Here is an 18220-nt window from a genome sequence, read left to right as displayed (position 1 = left end):
TTTCATTCCATGTGTAAGTGCCATTATACATTTTTTTTTACCTCTTCCATCAGTTCGTATTGGTCATATTGATTACAAAGATCCCCAGTGGCCTAAGACACTGGCCTCCTAAGCCATGGATTGTAAGGTTTAGTCTTTGCTGAAGTGGCTGAAAGCAGAGTTGTGCAGCGGATGCGTGCTGGGCCCATAACCAGTTCGTACTGGTTGTGAAAGGTAGACATTGCCCCAGTGGCCTAATGGATAAGGCACTGGCCTCCTAAGCCAGGAATTGTGGGTTCAAGTCCCATCTGGGGTGGTCGGAAACATTGTGGCCCAGCAGAAGCGTGAGAGGTCCATCCAGTGGTCGATGGATCGAAAACATTTTCTGCTAACCATAGCATTTAAGTGCCAAATTTTTTTTTTTTTTAAATGCGTAGTTTCATTCCATGTGTAAGTGCCATTATACATTTTTGTTTACCTCTTCCATCAGTTCGTATTGGTCATATCGATTAGACACTGGCCTCCTAAGCCATGGATTGTGAGGTTTAGTCTTTGCTGAAGTGGCTGAAAGCAGAGTTGTGCAGCGGATGCGTGCTGGGCCCATAACCCAGAGGTTGATGGATCAAAAACATTTTCTGCTAACCAGCTTTTTATAGCATTTAAGTGCGAACAAATATTTTTTTTAAATGCGTAGTTTCATTCCATGTGTAAGTGCCATTATACATTTTTTTTTACCTCTTCCATCAGTTCGTATTGGTCATATTGATTACAAAGATCCCCAGTGGCCTAAGACACTGGCCTCCTAACCCATGGATTGTAAGGTTTAGTCTTTGCTGAAGTGGCTGAAAGCAGAGTTGTGCAGCGGATGCGTGCTGGGCCCATAACCAGTTCGTACTGGTTGTGAAAGGTAGACATTGCCCCAGTGGCCTAATGGATAAGGCACTGGCCTCCTAAGCCAGGAATTGTGGGTTCAAGTCCCATCTGGGGTGGTCGGAAACATTGTGGCCCAGCAGAAGCGTGAGAGGTCCATTACCCAGTGGTCGATGGATCGAAAACATTTTCTGCTAACCATAGCATTTAAGTGCCAAATTTTTTTTTTTTTTTAAATGCGTAGTTTCATTCCATGTGTAAGTGCCATTATACATTTTTGTTTACCTCTTCCATCAGTTCGTATTGGTCATATCGATTAGACACTGGCCTCCTAAGCCATGGATTGTGAGGTTTAGTCTTTGCTGAAGTGGCTGAAAGCAGAGTTGTGCAGCGGATGCGTGCTGGATGCGTGTCCATTACCCAGTGGTCGATGGATCGAAAACATTTTCTGCTAACCATAGCATTTAAGTGCCAAATTTTTTTTTTTTTTAAATGCGTAGTTTCATTCCATGTGTAAGTGCCATTATACATTTTTTTTTACCTCTTCCATCAGTTCGTATTGGTCATATTGATTACAAAGATCCCCAGTGGCCTAAGACACTGGCCTCCTAAGCCATGGATTGTGAGGTTTAGTCTTTGCTGAAGTGGCTGAAAGCAGAGTTGTGCAGCGGATGCGTGCTGGGCCCATAACCCAGAGGTTGATGGATCAAAAACATTTTCTGCTAACCAGCTTTTTATAGCATTTAAGTGCGAACAAATATTTTTTTAAAATGCGTAGTTTCATTCCATGTGTAAGTGCCATTATACATTTTTTTTTACCTCTTCCATCAGTTCGTATTGGTCATATTGATTACAAAGATCCCCAGTGGCCTAAGACACTGGCCTCCTAAGCCATGGATTGTAAGGTTTAGTCTTTGCTGAAGTGGCTGAAAGCAGAGTTGTGCAGCGGATGCGTGCTGGGCCCATAACCAGTTCGTACTGGTTGTGAAAGGTAGACATTGCCCCAGTGGCCTAATGGATAAGGCACTGGCCTCCTAAGCCAGGAATTGTGGGTTCAAGTCCCATCTGGGGTGGTCGGAAACATTGTGGCCCAGCAGAAGCGTGAGAGGTCCATCCAGTGGTCGATGGATCGAAAACATTTTCTGCTAACCATAGCATTTAAGTGCCAAATTTTTTTTTTTTTTAAATGCGTAGTTTCATTCCATGTGTAAGTGCCATTATACATTTTTGTTTACCTCTTCCATCAGTTCGTATTGGTCATATCGATTAGACACTGGCCTCCTAAGCCATGGATTGTGAGGTTTAGTCTTTGCTGAAGTGGCTGAAAGCAGAGTTGTGCAGCGGATGCGTGCTGGGCCCATAACCCAGAGGTTGATGGATCAAAAACATTTTCTGCTAACCAGCTTTTTATAGCATTTAAGTGCGAACAAATATTTTTTTTAAATGCGTAGTTTCATTCCATGTGTAAGTGCCATTATACATTTTTTTTTACCTCTTCCATCAGTTCGTATTGGTCATATTGATTACAAAGATCCCCAGTGGCCTAAGACACTGGCCTCCTAACCCATGGATTGTAAGGTTTAGTCTTTGCTGAAGTGGCTGAAAGCAGAGTTGTGCAGCGGATGCGTGCTGGGCCCATAACCAGTTCGTACTGGTTGTGAAAGGTAGACATTGCCCCAGTGGCCTAATGGATAAGGCACTGGCCTCCTAAGCCAGGAATTGTGGGTTCAAGTCCCATCTGGGGTGGTCGGAAACATTGAGGCCCAGCAGAAGCGTGAGAGGTCCATTACCCAGTGGTCGATGGATCGAAAACATTTTCTGCTAACCATAGCATTTAAGTGCCAAATTTTTTTTTTTTTTTAAATGCGTAGTTTCATTCCATGTGTAAGTGCCATTATACATTTTTGTTTACCTCTTCCATCAGTTCGTATTGGTCATATCGATTAGACACTGGCCTCCTAAGCCATGGATTGTGAGGTTTAGTCTTTGCTGAAGTGGCTGAAAGCAGAGTTGTGCAGCGGATGCGTGCTGGATGCGTGTCCATTACCCAGTGGTCGATGGATCGAAAACATTTTCTGCTAACCATAGCATTTAAGTGCCAAATTTTTTTTTTTTTTAAATGCGTAGTTTCATTCCATGTGTAAGTGCCATTATACATTTTTTTTTACCTCTTCCATCAGTTCGTATTGGTCATATTGATTACAAAGATCCCCAGTGGCCTAAGACACTGGCCTCCTAAGCCATGGATTGTGAGGTTTAGTCTTTGCTGAAGTGGCTGAAAGCAGAGTTGTGCAGCGGATGCGTGCTGGGCCCATAACCCAGAGGTTGATGGATCGAAAACATTTTCTGCTAACCAGCTTTTTATAGCATTCAAGTGCAAACAAATATTTTTTTTAAATGCGTAGTTTCATTCCATGTGTAAGTGCCATTATACATTTTTTTTTACCTCTTCCATCAGTTCGTATTGGTCATATTGATTACAAAGATCCCCAGTGGCCTAAGACACTGGCCTCCTAAGCCATGGATTGTGAGGTTTAGTCTTTGCTGAAGTGGCTGAAAGCAGAGTTGTGCAGCGGATGCGTGCTGGGCCCATAACCCAGAGGTTGATGGATCAAAAACATTTTCTGCTAACCAGCTTTTTATAGCATTTAAGTGCGAACAAATATTTTTTTTAAATGCGTAGTTTCATTCCATGTGTAAGTGCCATTATACATTTTTTTTTACCTCTTCCATCAGTTCGTATTGGTCATATTGATTACAAAGATCCCCAGTGGCCTAAGACACTGGCCTCCTAAGCCATGGATTGTAAGGTTTAGTCTTTGCTGAAGTGGCTGAAAGCAGAGTTGTGCAGCGGATGCGTGCTGGGCCCATAACCAGTTCGTACTGGTTGTGAAAGGTAGACATTGCCCCAGTGGCCTAATGGATAAGGCACTGGCCTCCTAAGCCAGGAATTGTGGGTTCAAGTCCCATCTGGGGTGGTCGGAAACATTGTGGCCCAGCAGAAGCGTGAGAGGTCCATTACCCAGTGGTCGATGGATCGAAAACATTTTCTGCTAACCATAGCATTTAAGTGCCAAATTTTTTTTTTTTTTTAAATGCGTAGTTTCATTCCATGTGTAAGTGCCATTATACATTTTTGTTTACCTCTTCCATCAGTTCGTATTGGTCATATCGATTAGACACTGGCCTCCTAAGCCATGGATTGTGAGGTTTAGTCTTTGCTGAAGTGGCTGAAAGCAGAGTTGTGCAGCGGATGCGTGCAGCGGATGCGTGTCCATTACCCAGTGGTCGATGGATCGAAAACATTTTCTGCTAACCATAGCATTTAAGTGCCAAATTTTTTTTTTTTTTAAATGCGTAGTTTCATTCCATGTGTAAGTGCCATTATACATTTTTTTTTACCTCTTCCATCAGTTCGTATTGGTCATATTGATTACAAAGATCCCCAGTGGCCTAAGACACTGGCCTCCTAAGCCATGGATTGTGAGGTTTAGTCTTTGCTGAAGTGGCTGAAAGCAGAGTTGTGCAGCGGATGCGTGCTGGGCCCATAACCCAGAGGTTGATGGATCGAAAACATTTTCTGCTAACCAGCTTTTTATAGCATTCAAGTGCAAACAAATATTTTTTTTAAATGCGTAGTTTCATTCCATGTGTAAGTGCCATTATACATTTTTTTTTACCTCTTCCATCAGTTCGTATTGGTCATATTGATTACAAAGATCCCCAGTGGCCTAAGACACTGGCCTCCTAAGCCATGGATTGTGAGGTTTAGTCTTTGCTGAAGTGGCTGAAAGCAGAGTTGTGCAGCGGATGCGTGCTGGGCCCATAACCCAGAGGTTGATGGATCAAAAACATTTTCTGCTAACCAGCTTTTTATAGCATTTAAGTGCGAACAAATATTTTTTTAAAATGCGTAGTTTCATTCCATGTGTAAGTGCCATTATACATTTTTTTTTACCTCTTCCATCAGTTCGTATTGGTCATATTGATTACAAAGATCCCCAGTGGCCTAAGACACTGGCCTCCTAAGCCATGGATTGTAAGGTTTAGTCTTTGCTGAAGTGGCTGAAAGCAGAGTTGTGCAGCGGATGCGTGCTGGGCCCATAACCAGTTCGTACTGGTTGTGAAAGGTAGACATTGCCCCAGTGGCCTAATGGATAAGGCACTGGCCTCCTAAGCCAGGAATTGTGGGTTCAAGTCCCATTTGGGGTGGTCGGAAACATTGTGGCCCAGCAGAAGCGTGCTAGGTCCATTACCCAGTGGTCGATGGATCGAAAACATTTTCTGCTAACCATAGCATTTAAGTGCCAAAAATTTTTTTTTTTTAAATGCGTAGTTTCATTCCATGTGTAAGTGCCATTATACATTTTTGTTTACCTCTTCCATCAGTTCGTATTGGTCATATCGATTAGACACTGGCCTCCTAAGCCATGGATTGTGAGGTTTAGTCTTTGCTGAAGTGGCTGAAAGCAGAGTTGTGCAGCGGATGCGTGCTGGGCCCATAACCCAGAGGTTGATGGATCGAAAACATTTTCTGCTAACCAGCTTTTTATAGCATTCAAGTGCAAACAAATATTTTTTTTAAATGCGTAGTTTCATTCCATGTGTAAGTGCCATTATACATTTTTTTTTACCTCTTCCATCAGTTCGTATTGGTCATATTGATTACAAAGATCCCCAGTGGCCTAAGACACTGGCCTCCTAAGCCATGGATTGTGAGGTTTAGTCTTTGCTGAAGTGGCTGAAAGCAGAGTTGTGCAGCGGATGCGTGCTGGGCCCATAACCCAGAGGTTGATGGATCGAAAACATTTTCTGCTAACCAGCTTTTTATAGCATTCAAGTGCAAACAAATATTTTTTTTAAATGCGTAGTTTCATTCCATGTGTAAGTGCCATTATACATTTTTTTTTACCTCTTCCATCAGTTCGTATTGGTCATATTGATTACAAAGATCCCCAGTGGCCTAAGACACTGGCCTCCTAAGCCATGGATTGTGAGGTTTAGTCTTTGCTGAAGTGGCTGAAAGCAGAGTTGTGCAGCGGATGCGTGCTGGGCCCATAACCCAGAGGTTGATGGATCAAAAACATTTTCTGCTAACCAGCTTTTTATAGCATTTAAGTGCGAACAAATATTTTTTTAAAATGCGTAGTTTCATTCCATGTGTAAGTGCCATTATACATTTTTTTTTACCTCTTCCATCAGTTCGTATTGGTCATATTGATTACAAAGATCCCCAGTGGCCTAAGACACTGGCCTCCTAAGCCATGGATTGTAAGGTTTAGTCTTTGCTGAAGTGGCTGAAAGCAGAGTTGTGCAGCGGATGCGTGCTGGGCCCATAACCAGTTCGTACTGGTTGTGAAAGGTAGACATTGCCCCAGTGGCCTAATGGATAAGGCACTGGCCTCCTAAGCCAGGAATTGTGGGTTCAAGTCCCATCTAGGGTGGTCGGAAACATTGTGGCCCAGCAGAAGCGTGAGAGGTCCATCCAGTGGTCGATGGATCGAAAACATTTTCTGCTAACCATAGCATTTAAGTGCCAAATTTTTTTTTTTTTTAAATGCGTAGTTTCATTCCATGTGTAAGTGCCATTATACATTTTTGTTTACCTCTTCCATCAGTTCGTATTGGTCATATCGATTAGACACTGGCCTCCTAAGCCATGGATTGTGAGGTTTAGTCTTTGCTGAAGTGGCTGAAAGCAGAGTTGTGCAGCGGATGCGTGCTGGGCCCATAACCCAGAGGTTGATGGATCGAAAACATTTTCTGCTAACCAGCTTTTTATAGCATTCAAGTGCAAACAAATATTTTTTTTAAATGCGTAGTTTCATTCCATGTGTAAGTGCCATTATACATTTTTTTTTACCTCTTCCATCAGTTCGTATTGGTCATATTGATTACAAAGATCCCCAGTGGCCTAAGACACTGGCCTCCTAAGCCATGGATTGTGAGGTTTAGTCTTTGCTGAAGTGGCTGAAAGCAGAGTTGTGCAGCGGATGCGTGCTGGGCCCATAACCCAGAGGTTGATGGATCGAAAACATTTTCTGCTAACCAGCTTTTTATAGCATTCAAGTGCAAACAAATATTTTTTTTAAATGCGTAGTTTCATTCCATGTGTAAGTGCCATTATACATTTTTTTTTACCTCTTCCATCAGTTCGTATTGGTCATATTGATTACAAAGATCCCCAGTGGCCTAAGACACTGGCCTCCTAAGCCATGGATTGTGAGGTTTAGTCTTTGCTGAAGTGGCTGAAAGCAGAGTTGTGCAGCGGATGCGTGCTGGGCCCATAACCCAGAGGTTGATGGATCAAAAACATTTTCTGCTAACCAGCTTTTTATAGCATTTAAGTGCGAACAAATATTTTTTTAAAATGCGTAGTTTCATTCCATGTGTAAGTGCCATTATACATTTTTTTTTACCTCTTCCATCAGTTCGTATTGGTCATATTGATTACAAAGATCCCCAGTGGCCTAAGACACTGGCCTCCTAAGCCATGGATTGTAAGGTTTAGTCTTTGCTGAAGTGGCTGAAAGCAGAGTTGTGCAGCGGATGCGTGCTGGGCCCATAACCAGTTCGTACTGGTTGTGAAAGGTAGACATTGCCCCAGTGGCCTAATGGATAAGGCACTGGCCTCCTAAGCCAGGAATTGTGGGTTCAAGTCCCATTTGGGGTGGTCGGAAACATTGTGGCCCAGCAGAAGCGTGCTAGGTCCATTACCCAGTGGTCGATGGATCGAAAACATTTTCTGCTAACCATAGCATTTAAGTGCCAAAATTTTTTTTTTTTTAAATGCGTAGTTTCATTCCATGTGTAAGTGCCATTATACATTTTTGTTTACCTCTTCCATCAGTTCGTATTGGTCATATCGATTAGACACTGGCCTCCTAAGCCATGGATTGTGAGGTTTAGTCTTTGCTGAAGTGGCTGAAAGCAGAGTTGTGCAGCGGATGCGTGCTGGGCCCATAACCCAGAGGTTGATGGATCGAAAACATTTTCTGCTAACCAGCTTTTTATAGCATTCAAGTGCAAACAAATATTTTTTTTAAATGCGTAGTTTCATTCCATGTGTAAGTGCCATTATACATTTTTTTTTACCTCTTCCATCAGTTCGTATTGGTCATATTGATTACAAAGATCCCCAGTGGCCTAAGACACTGGCCTCCTAAGCCATGGATTGTGAGGTTTAGTCTTTGCTGAAGTGGCTGAAAGCAGAGTTGTGCAGCGGATGCGTGCTGGGCCCATAACCCAGAGGTTGATGGATCGAAAACATTTTCTGCTAACCAGCTTTTTATAGCATTCAAGTGCAAACAAATATTTTTTTTAAATGCGTAGTTTCATTCCATGTGTAAGTGCCATTATACATTTTTTTTTACCTCTTCCATCAGTTCGTATTGGTCATATTGATTACAAAGATCCCCAGTGGCCTAAGACACTGGCCTCCTAAGCCATGGATTGTGAGGTTTAGTCTTTGCTGAAGTGGCTGAAAGCAGAGTTGTGCAGCGGATGCGTGCTGGGCCCATAACCCAGAGGTTGATGGATCAAAAACATTTTCTGCTAACCAGCTTTTTATAGCATTTAAGTGCGAACAAATATTTTTTTAAAATGCGTAGTTTCATTCCATGTGTAAGTGCCATTATACATTTTTTTTTACCTCTTCCATCAGTTCGTATTGGTCATATTGATTACAAAGATCCCCAGTGGCCTAAGACACTGGCCTCCTAAGCCATGGATTGTAAGGTTTAGTCTTTGCTGAAGTGGCTGAAAGCAGAGTTGTGCAGCGGATGCGTGCTGGGCCCATAACCAGTTCGTACTGGTTGTGAAAGGTAGACATTGCCCCAGTGGCCTAATGGATAAGGCACTGGCCTCCTAAGCCAGGAATTGTGGGTTCAAGTCCCATCTAGGGTGGTCGGAAACATTGTGGCCCAGCAGAAGCGTGAGAGGTCCATCCAGTGGTCGATGGATCGAAAACATTTTCTGCTAACCATAGCATTTAAGTGCCAAATTTTTTTTTTTTTTAAATGCGTAGTTTCATTCCATGTGTAAGTGCCATTATACATTTTTGTTTACCTCTTCCATCAGTTCGTATTGGTCATATCGATTAGACACTGGCCTCCTAAGCCATGGATTGTGAGGTTTAGTCTTTGCTGAAGTGGCTGAAAGCAGAGTTGTGCAGCGGATGCGTGCTGGGCCCATAACCCAGAGGTTGATGGATCGAAAACATTTTCTGCTAACCAGCTTTTTATAGCATTCAAGTGCAAACAAATATTTTTTTTAAATGCGTAGTTTCATTCCATGTGTAAGTGCCATTATACATTTTTTTTTACCTCTTCCATCAGTTCGTATTGGTCATATTGATTACAAAGATCCCCAGTGGCCTAAGACACTGGCCTCCTAAGCCATGGATTGTGAGGTTTAGTCTTTGCTGAAGTGGCTGAAAGCAGAGTTGTGCAGCGGATGCGTGCTGGGCCCATAACCCAGAGGTTGATGGATCGAAAACATTTTCTGCTAACCAGCTTTTTATAGCATTCAAGTGCAAACAAATATTTTTTTTAAATGCGTAGTTTCATTCCATGTGTAAGTGCCATTATACATTTTTTTTTACCTCTTCCATCAGTTCGTATTGGTCATATTGATTACAAAGATCCCCAGTGGCCTAAGACACTGGCCTCCTAAGCCATGGATTGTGAGGTTTAGTCTTTGCTGAAGTGGCTGAAAGCAGAGTTGTGCAGCGGATGCGTGCTGGGCCCATAACCAGTTCGTACTGGTTGTGAAAGGTAGACATTGCCCCAGTGGCCTAATGGATAAGGCACTGGCCTCCTAAGCCAGGAATTGTGGGTTCAAGTCCCATCTGGGGTGGTCGGAAACATTGTGGCCCAGCAGAAGCGTGCTAGGTCCATTACCCAGTGGTCGATGGATCGAAAACATTTTCTGCTAACCATAGCATTTAAGTGCCAACATTTTTTTTTTTTTAAATGCGTAGTTTCATTCCATGTGTAAGTGCCATTATACATTTTTGTTTACCTCTTCCATCAGTTCGTATTGGTCATATCGATTAGACACTGGCCTCCTAAGCCATGGATTGTGAGGTTTAGTCTTTGCTGAAGTGGCTGAAAGCAGAGTTGTGCAGCGGATGCGTGCTGGGCCCATAACCCAGAGGTTGATGGATCGAAAACATTTTCTGCTAACCAGCTTTTTATAGCATTCAAGTGCAAACAAATATTTTTTTTAAATGCGTAGTTTCATTCCATGTGTAAGTGCCATTATACATTTTTTTTTACCTCTTCCATCAGTTCGTATTGGTCATATTGATTACAAAGATCCCCAGTGGCCTAAGACACTGGCCTCCTAAGCCATGGATTGTGAGGTTTAGTCTTTGCTGAAGTGGCTGGAAGCAGAGTTGTGCAGCGGATGCGTGCTGGGCCCATAACCCAGAGGTTGATGGATCGAAAACATTTTCTGCTAACCAGCTTTTTATAGCATTCAAGTGCAAACAAATATTTTTTTTAAATGCGTAGTTTCATTCCATGTGTAAGTGCCATTATACATTTTTTTTTACCTCTTCCATCAGTTCGTATTGGTCATATTGATTACAAAGATCCCCAGTGGCCTAAGACACTGGCCTCCTAAGCCATGGATTGTGAGGTTTAGTCTTTGCTGAAGTGGCTGAAAGCAGAGTTGTGCAGCGGATGCGTGCTGGGCCCATAACCCAGAGGTTGATGGATCAAAAACATTTTCTGCTAACCAGCTTTTTATAGCATTTAAGTGCGAACAAATATTTTTTTTAAATGCGTAGTTTCATTCCATGTGTAAGTGCCATTATACATTTTTTTTTACCTCTTCCATCAGTTCGTATTGGTCATATTGATTACAAAGATCCCCAGTGGCCTAAGACACTGGCCTCCTAAGCCATGGATTGTGAGGTTTAGTCTTTGCTGAAGTGGCTGAAAGCAGAGTTGTGCAGCGGATGCGTGCTGGGCCCATAACCCAGAGGTTGATGGATCGAAAACATTTTCTGCTAACCATAGCATTTAAGTGCCAAAATTTTTTTTTTTTTAAATGCGTAGTTTCATTCCATGTGTAAGTGCCATTATACATTTTTGTTTACCTCTTCCATCAGTTCGTATTGGTCATATCGATTAGACACTGGCCTCCTAAGCCATGGATTGTGAGGTTTAGTCTTTGCTGAAGTGGCTGAAAGCAGAGTTGTGCAGCGGATGCGTGCTGGGCCCATAACCCAGAGGTTGATGGATCAAAAAAAATTTCTGCTAACCAGCTTTTTATAGCATTTAAGTGCGAACAAATATTTTTTTAAAATGCGTAGTTTCATTCCATGTGTAAGTGCCATTATACATTTTTTTTTACCTCTTCCATCAGTTCGTATTGGTCATATTGATTACAAAGATCCCCAGTGGCCTAAGACACTGGCCTCCTAAGCCATGGATTGTGAGGTTTAGTCTTTGCTGAAGTGGCTGAAAGCAGAGTTGTGCAGCGGATGCGTGCTGGGCCCATAACCCAGAGGTTGATGGATCAAAAACATTTTCTGCTAACCAGCTTTTTATAGCATTTAAGTGCGAACAAATATTTTTTTAAAATGCGTAGTTTCATTCCATGTGTAAGTGCCATTATACATTTTTTTTTACCTCTTCCATCAGTTCGTATTGGTCATATTGATTACAAAGATCCCCAGTTGCCTAAGACACTGGCCTCCTAAGCCACTGGCCTCCTAAGCCATGGATTGTGAGGTTTAGTCTTTGCTGAAGTGGCTGAAAGCAGAGTTGTGCAGCGGATGCGTGCTGGGCCCATAACCAGTTCGTACTGGTTGTGAACGGTAGACATTGCCCCAGTGGCCTAATGGATAAGGCACTGGCCTCCTAAGCCAGGAATTGTGGGTTCAAGTCCCATCTGGGGTGGTCGGAAACATTGTGGCCCAGCAGAAGCGTGCTAGGTCCATTACCCAGTGGTCGATGGATCGAAAACATTTTCTGCTAACCATAGCATTTAAGTGCCAAATTGTTTTTTTTTTTAAATGCGTAGTTTCATTCCATGTGTAAGTGCCATTATACATTTTTGTTTACCTCTTCCATCAGTTCGTATTGGTCATATCGATTAGACACTGGCCTCCTAAGCCATGGATTGTGAGGTTTAGTCTTTGCTGAAGTGGCTGAAAGCAGAGTTGTGCAGCGGATGCGTGCTGGGCCCATAACCCAGAGGTTGATGGATCGAAAACATTTTCTGCTAACCAGCTTTTTATAGCATTCAAGTGCAAACAAATATTTTTTTTAAATGCGTAGTTTCATTCCATGTGTAAGTGCCATTATACATTTTTTTTTACCTCTTCCATCAGTTCGTATTGGTCATATTGATTACAAAGATCCCCAGTGGCCTAAGACACTGGCCTCCTAAGCCATGGATTGTGAGGTTTAGTCTTTGCTGAAGTGGCTGAAAGCAGAGTTGTGCAGCGGATGCGTGCTGGGCCCATAACCCAGAGGTTGATGGATCGAAAACATTTTCTGCTAACCAGCTTTTTATAGCATTTAAGTGCGAACAAATATTTTTTTTAAATGCGTAGTTTCATTCCATGTGTAAGTGCCATTATACATTTTTTTTTACCTCTTCCATCAGTTCGTATTGGTCATATTGATTACAAAGATCCCCAGTGGCCTAAGACACTGGCCTCCTAAGCCATGGATTGTGAGGTTTAGTCTTTGCTGAAGTGGCTGAAAGCAGAGTTGTGCAGCGGATGCGTGCTGGGCCCATAACCCAGAGGTTGATGGATCAAAAACATTTTCTGCTAACCAGCTTTTTATAGCATTTAAGTGCGAACAAATATTTTTTTAAAATGCGTAGTTTCATTCCATGTGTAAGTGCCATTATACATTTTTTTTTACCTCTTCCATCAGTTCGTATTGGTCATATTGATTACAAAGATCCCCAGTGGCCTAAGACACTGGCCTCCTAAGCCATGGATTGTGAGGTTTAGTCTTTGCTGAAGTGGCTGAAAGCAGAGTTGTGCAGCGGATGCGTGCTGGGCCCATAACCAGTTCGTACTGGTTGTGAACGGTAGACATTGCCCCAGTGGCCTAATGGATAAGGCACTGGCCTCCTAAGCCAGGAATTGTGGGTTCAAGTCCCATCTGGGGTGGTCGGAAACATTGTGGCCCAGCAGAAGCGTGCTAGGTCCATTACCCAGTGGTCGATGGATCGAAAACATTTAAGTGCCAAATTTTTTTTTTTTTTTAAATGCGTAGTTTCATTTCTTGTGTAAGTGCCATTATACATTTTTGTTTACCTCTTCCATCAGTTCGTATTGGTCATATCGATTAGACACTGGCCTCCTAAGCCATGGATTGTGAGGTTTAGTCTTTGCTGAAGTGGCTGAAAGCAGAGTTGTGCAGCGGATGCGTGCTGGGCCCATAACCCAGAGGTTGATGGATCGAAAACATTTTCTGCTAACCAGCTTTTTATAGCATTCAAGTGCAAACAAATATTTTTTTTAAATGCGTAGTTTCATTCCATGTGTAAGTGCCATTATAAATTTTTTTTTACCTCTTCCATCAGTTCGTATTGGTCATATTGATTACAAAGATCCCCAGTGGCCTAAGACACTGGCCTCCTAAGCCATGGATTGTGAGGTTTAGTCTTTGCTGAAGTGGCTGAAAGCAGAGTTGTGCAGCGGATGCGTGCTGGGCCCATAACCCAGAGGTTGATGGATCGAAAACATTTTCTGCTAACCATAGCATTTAAGTGCCAAATTTTTTATTTTTTTAAATGCGTAGTTTCATTCCATGTGTAAGTGCCATTATACATTTTTGTTTACCTCTTCCATCAGTTCGTATTGGTCATATCGATTAGACACTGGCCTCCTAAGCCATGGATTGTGAGGTTTAGTCTTTGCTGAAGTGGCTGAAAGCAGAGTTGTGCAGCGGATGCGTGCTGGGCCCATAACCCAGAGGTTGATGGATCGAAAACATTTTCTGCTAACCAGCTTTTTATAGCATTCAAGTGCAAACAAATATTTTTTTTAAATGCGTAGTTTCATTCCATGTGTAAGTGCCATTATAAATTTTTTTTTACCTCTTCCATCAGTTCGTATTGGTCATATTGATTACAAAGATCCCCAGTGGCCTAAGACACTGGCCTCCTAAGCCATGGATTGTGAGGTTTAGTCTTTGCTGAAGTGGCTGAAAGCAGAGTTGTGCAGCGGATGCGTGCTGGGCCCATAACCCAGAGGTTGATGGATCGAAAACATTTTCTGCTAACCATAGCATTTAAGTGCCAAATTTTTTATTTTTTTAAATGCGTAGTTTCATTCCATGTGTAAGTGCCATTATACATTTTTGTTTACCTCTTCCATCAGTTCGTATTGGTCATATCGATTAGACACTGGCCTCCTAAGCCATGGATTGTGAGGTTTAGTCTTTGCTGAAGTGGCTGAAAGCAGAGTTGTGCAGCGGATGCGTGCTGGGCCCATAACCCAGAGGTTGATGGATCAAAAAAAAATTCTGCTAACCAGCTTTTTATAGCATTTAAGTGCGAACAAATATTTTTTTAAAATGCGTAGTTTCATTCCATGTGTAAGTGCCATTATACATTTTTTTTTACCTCTTCCATCAGTTCGTATTGGTCATATTGATTACAAAGATCCCCAGTGGCCTAAGACACTGGCCTCCTAAGCCATGGATTGTGAGGTTTAGTCTTTGCTGAAGTGGCTGAAAGCAGAGTTGTGCAGCGGATGCGTGCTGGGCCCATAACCCAGAGGTTGATGGATCAAAAACATTTTCTGCTAACCAGCTTTTTATAGCATTTAAGTGCGAACAAATATTTTTTAAAATGCGTAGTTTCATTCCATGTGTAAGTGCCATTATACATTTTTTTTTACCTCTTCCATCAGTTCGTATTGGTCATATTGATTACAAAGATCCCCAGTGGCCTAAGACACTGGCCTCCTAAGCCATGGATTGTGAGGTTTAGTCTTTGCTGAAGTGGCTGAAAGCAGAGTTGTGCAGCGGATGCGTGCTGGGCCCATAACCAGTTCGTACTGGTTGTGAACGGTAGACATTGCCCCAGTGGCCTAATGGATAAGGCACTGGCCTCCTAAGCCAGGAATTGTGGGTTCAAGTCCCATCTGGGGTGGTCGGAAACATTGTGGCCCAGCAGAAGCGTGCTAGGTCCATTACCCAGTGGTCGATGGATCGAAAACATTTTCTGCTAACCATAGCATTTAAGTGCCCAATTTTTTTTTTTTTTAAATGCGTAGTTTCATTCCATGTGTAAGTGCCATTATACATTTTTGTTTACCTCTTCCATCAGTTCGTATTGGTCATATCGATTAGACACTGGCCTCCTAAGCCATGGATTGTGAGGTTTAGTCTTTGCTGAAGTGGCTGAAAGCAGAGTTGTGCAGCGGATGCGTGCTGGGCCCATAACCCAGAGGTTGATGGATCGAAAACATTTTCTGCTAACCAGCTTTTTATAGCATTCAAGTGCAAACAAATATTTTTTTTAAATGCGTAGTTTCATTCCATGTGTAAGTGCCATTATACATTTTTTTTTACCTCTTCCATCAGTTCGTATTGGTCATATTGATTACAAAGATCCCCAGTGGCCTAAGACACTGGCCTCCTAAGCCATGGATTGTGAGGTTTAGTCTTTGCTGAAGTGGCTGAAAGCAGAGTTGTGCAGCGGATGCGTGCTGGGCCCATAACCCAGAGGTTGATGGATCGAAAACATTTTCTGCTAACCAGCTTTTTATAGCATTCAAGTGCAAACAAATATTTTTTTTAAATGCGTAGTTTCATTCCATGTGTAAGTGCCATTATACATTTTTTTTTACCTCTTCCATCAGTTCGTATTGGTCATATTGATTACAAAGATCCCCAGTGGCCTAAGACACTGGCCTCCTAAGCCATGGATTGTGAGGTTTAGTCTTTGCTGAAGTGGCTGAAAGCAGAGTTGTGCAGCGGATGCGTGCTGGGCCCATAACCCAGAGGTTGATGGATCAAAAACATTTTCTGCTAACCAGCTTTTTATAGCATTTAAGTGCGAACAAATATTTTTTTTAAATGCGTAGTTTCATTCCATGTGTAAGTGCCATTATACATTTTTTTTTACCTCTTCCATCAGTTCGTATTGGTCATATTGATTACAAAGATCCCCAGTGGCCTAAGACACTGGCCTCCTAAGCCATGGATTGTAAGGTTTAGTCTTTGCTGAAGTGGCTGAAAGCAGAGTTGTGCAGCGGATGCGTGCTGGGCCCATAAACAGTTCGTACTGGTTGTGAAAGGTAGACATTGCCCCAGTGGCCTAATGGATAAGGCACTGGCCTCCTAAGCCAGGAATTGTGGGTTCAAGTCCCATCTGGGGTGGTCGGAAACATTGTGGCCCAGCAGAAGCGTGCTAGGTCCATTACCCAGTGGTCGATGGATCGAAAACATTTTCTGCTAACCATAGCATTTAAGTGCCAAAAAATTTTTTTTTTAAATGCGTAGTTTCATTCCATGTGTAAGTGCCATTATACATTTTTGTTTACCTCTTCCATCAGTTCGTATTGGTCATATCGATTAGACACTGGCCTCCTAAGCCATGGATTGTGAGGTTTAGTCTTTGCTGAAGTGGCTGAAAGCAGAGTTGTGCAGCGGATGCGTGCTGGGCCCATAACCCAGAGGTTGATGGATCAAAAAAAAATTCTGCTAACCAGCTTTTTATAGCATTTAAGTGCGAACAAATATTTTTTTAAAATGCGTAGTTTCATTCCATGTGTAAGTGCCATTATACATTTTTTTTTACCTCTTCCATCAGTTCGTATTGGTCATATTGATTACAAAGATCCCCAGTGGCCTAAGACACTGGCCTCCTAAGCCATGGATTGTGAGGTTTAGTCTTTGCTGAAGTGGCTGAAAGCAGAGTTGTGCAGCGGATGCGTGCTGGGCCCATAACCCAGAGGTTGATGGATCAAAAACATTTTCTGCTAACCAGCTTTTTATAGCATTTAAGTGCGAACAAATATTTTTTTAAAATGCGTAGTTTCATTCCATGTGTAAGTGCCATTATACATTTTTTTTTACCTCTTCCATCAGTTCGTATTGGTCATATTGATTACAAAGATCCCCAGTGGCCTAAGACACTGGCCTCCTAAGCCACTGGCCTCCTAAGCCATGGATTGTGAGGTTTAGTCTTTGCTGAAGTGGCTGAAAGCAGAGTTGTGCAGCGGATGCGTGCTGGGCCCATAACCAGTTCGTACTGGTTGTGAACAGTAGACATTGCCCCAGTGGCCTAATGGATAAGGCACTGGCCTCCTAAGCCAGGAATTGTGGGTTCAAGTCCCATCTGGGGTGGTCGGAAACATTGTGGCCCAGCAGAAGCGTGCTAGGTCCATTACCCAGTGGTCGATGGATCGAAAACATTTTCTGCTAACCATAGCATTTAAGTGCCAAATTGTTTTTTTTTTTAAATGCGTAGTTTCATTCCATGTGTAAGTGCCATTATACATTTTTGTTTACCTCTTCCATCAGTTCGTATTGGTCATATCGATTAGACACTGGCCTCCTAAGCCATGGATTGTGAGGTTTAGTCTTTGCTGAAGTGGCTGAAAGCAGAGTTGTGCAGCGGATGCGTGCTGGGCCCATAACCCAGAGGTTGATGGATCGAAAACATTTTCTGCTAACCAGCTTTTTATAGCATTTAAGTGCGAACAAATATTTTTTTAAAATGCGTAGTTTCATTCCATGTGTAAGTGCCATTATACATTTTTTTTACCTCTTCCATCAGTTCGTATTGGTCATATTGATTACAAAGATCCCCAGTGGCCTAAGACACTGGCCTCCTAAGCCATGGATTGTGAGGTTTAGTCTTTGCTGAAGTGGCTGAAAGCAGAGTTGTGCAGCGGATGCGTGCTGGGCCCATAACCCAGAGGTTGATGGATCAAAAACATTTTCTGCTAACCAGCTTTTTATAGCATTTAAGTGCGAACAAATATTTTTTTAAAATGCGTAGTTTCATTCCATGTGTAAGTGCCATTATACATTTTTTTTTACCTCTTCCATCAGTTCGTATTGGTCATATTGATTACAAAGATCCCCAGTGGCCTAAGACACTGGCCTCCTAAGCCATGGATTGTGAGGTTTAGTCTTTGCTGAAGTGGCTGAAAGCAGAGTTGTGCAGCGGATGCGTGCTGGGCCCATAACCAGTTCGTACTGGTTGTGAACGGTAGACATTGCCCCAGTGGCCTAATGGATAAGGCACTGGCCTCCTAAGCCAGGAATTGTGGGTTCAAGTCCCATCTGGGGTGGTCGGAAACATTGTGGCCCAGCAGAAGCGTGCTAGGTCCATTACCCAGTGGTCGATGGATCGAAAACATTTTCTGCTAACCATA

General features: G+C 42.6%; 14 non-coding genes across 14 annotated transcripts; all 14 read left to right on the top strand.

Annotated features, from left to right (window-relative positions):
* The first annotated feature begins 222 nt into the window (after positions 1 to 222).
* On the top strand, positions 223 to 295 carry trnar-ccu. The gene has a single exon. It is a non-coding gene; the product is annotated as a tRNA-Arg (tRNA).
* Positions 296 to 895: 600 nt separating this feature from the next.
* On the top strand, positions 896 to 968 carry trnar-ccu. The gene has a single exon. It is a non-coding gene; the product is annotated as a tRNA-Arg (tRNA).
* An 881-nt stretch (positions 969 to 1849) lies between these two features.
* Positions 1850 to 1922, top strand: trnar-ccu. The gene has a single exon. It is a non-coding gene; the product is annotated as a tRNA-Arg (tRNA).
* Positions 1923 to 2522: 600 nt separating this feature from the next.
* On the top strand, positions 2523 to 2595 carry trnar-ccu. Its single transcript has one exon. It is a non-coding gene; the product is annotated as a tRNA-Arg (tRNA).
* Positions 2596 to 3754: 1159 nt separating this feature from the next.
* trnar-ccu lies at positions 3755 to 3827 on the top strand. Its single transcript has one exon. It is a non-coding gene; the product is annotated as a tRNA-Arg (tRNA).
* A 1161-nt stretch (positions 3828 to 4988) lies between these two features.
* On the top strand, positions 4989 to 5061 carry trnar-ccu. Its single transcript has one exon. It is a non-coding gene; the product is annotated as a tRNA-Arg (tRNA).
* A 2388-nt stretch (positions 5062 to 7449) lies between these two features.
* On the top strand, positions 7450 to 7522 carry trnar-ccu. Its single transcript has one exon. It is a non-coding gene; the product is annotated as a tRNA-Arg (tRNA).
* A 2110-nt stretch (positions 7523 to 9632) lies between these two features.
* On the top strand, positions 9633 to 9705 carry trnar-ccu. Its single transcript has one exon. It is a non-coding gene; the product is annotated as a tRNA-Arg (tRNA).
* Positions 9706 to 11686: 1981 nt separating this feature from the next.
* On the top strand, positions 11687 to 11759 carry trnar-ccu. Its single transcript has one exon. It is a non-coding gene; the product is annotated as a tRNA-Arg (tRNA).
* A 1159-nt stretch (positions 11760 to 12918) lies between these two features.
* trnar-ccu lies at positions 12919 to 12991 on the top strand. The gene has a single exon. It is a non-coding gene; the product is annotated as a tRNA-Arg (tRNA).
* Positions 12992 to 14909: 1918 nt separating this feature from the next.
* On the top strand, positions 14910 to 14982 carry trnar-ccu. Its single transcript has one exon. It is a non-coding gene; the product is annotated as a tRNA-Arg (tRNA).
* Positions 14983 to 16141: 1159 nt separating this feature from the next.
* trnar-ccu lies at positions 16142 to 16214 on the top strand. Its single transcript has one exon. It is a non-coding gene; the product is annotated as a tRNA-Arg (tRNA).
* An 896-nt stretch (positions 16215 to 17110) lies between these two features.
* trnar-ccu lies at positions 17111 to 17183 on the top strand. Its single transcript has one exon. It is a non-coding gene; the product is annotated as a tRNA-Arg (tRNA).
* Positions 17184 to 18063: 880 nt separating this feature from the next.
* On the top strand, positions 18064 to 18136 carry trnar-ccu. Its single transcript has one exon. It is a non-coding gene; the product is annotated as a tRNA-Arg (tRNA).
* The last annotated feature ends 84 nt before the right edge of the window (positions 18137 to 18220 follow it).

Source organism: Oncorhynchus mykiss, chromosome 7 (assembly GCF_013265735.2).
Source record: "Oncorhynchus mykiss isolate Arlee chromosome 7, USDA_OmykA_1.1, whole genome shotgun sequence".
NCBI lineage: Eukaryota > Metazoa > Chordata > Actinopteri > Salmoniformes > Salmonidae > Oncorhynchus > Oncorhynchus mykiss.
Note: the sequence above shows the minus strand (reverse complement) of the source record. Positions and strands in the feature narration are given on the sequence as shown.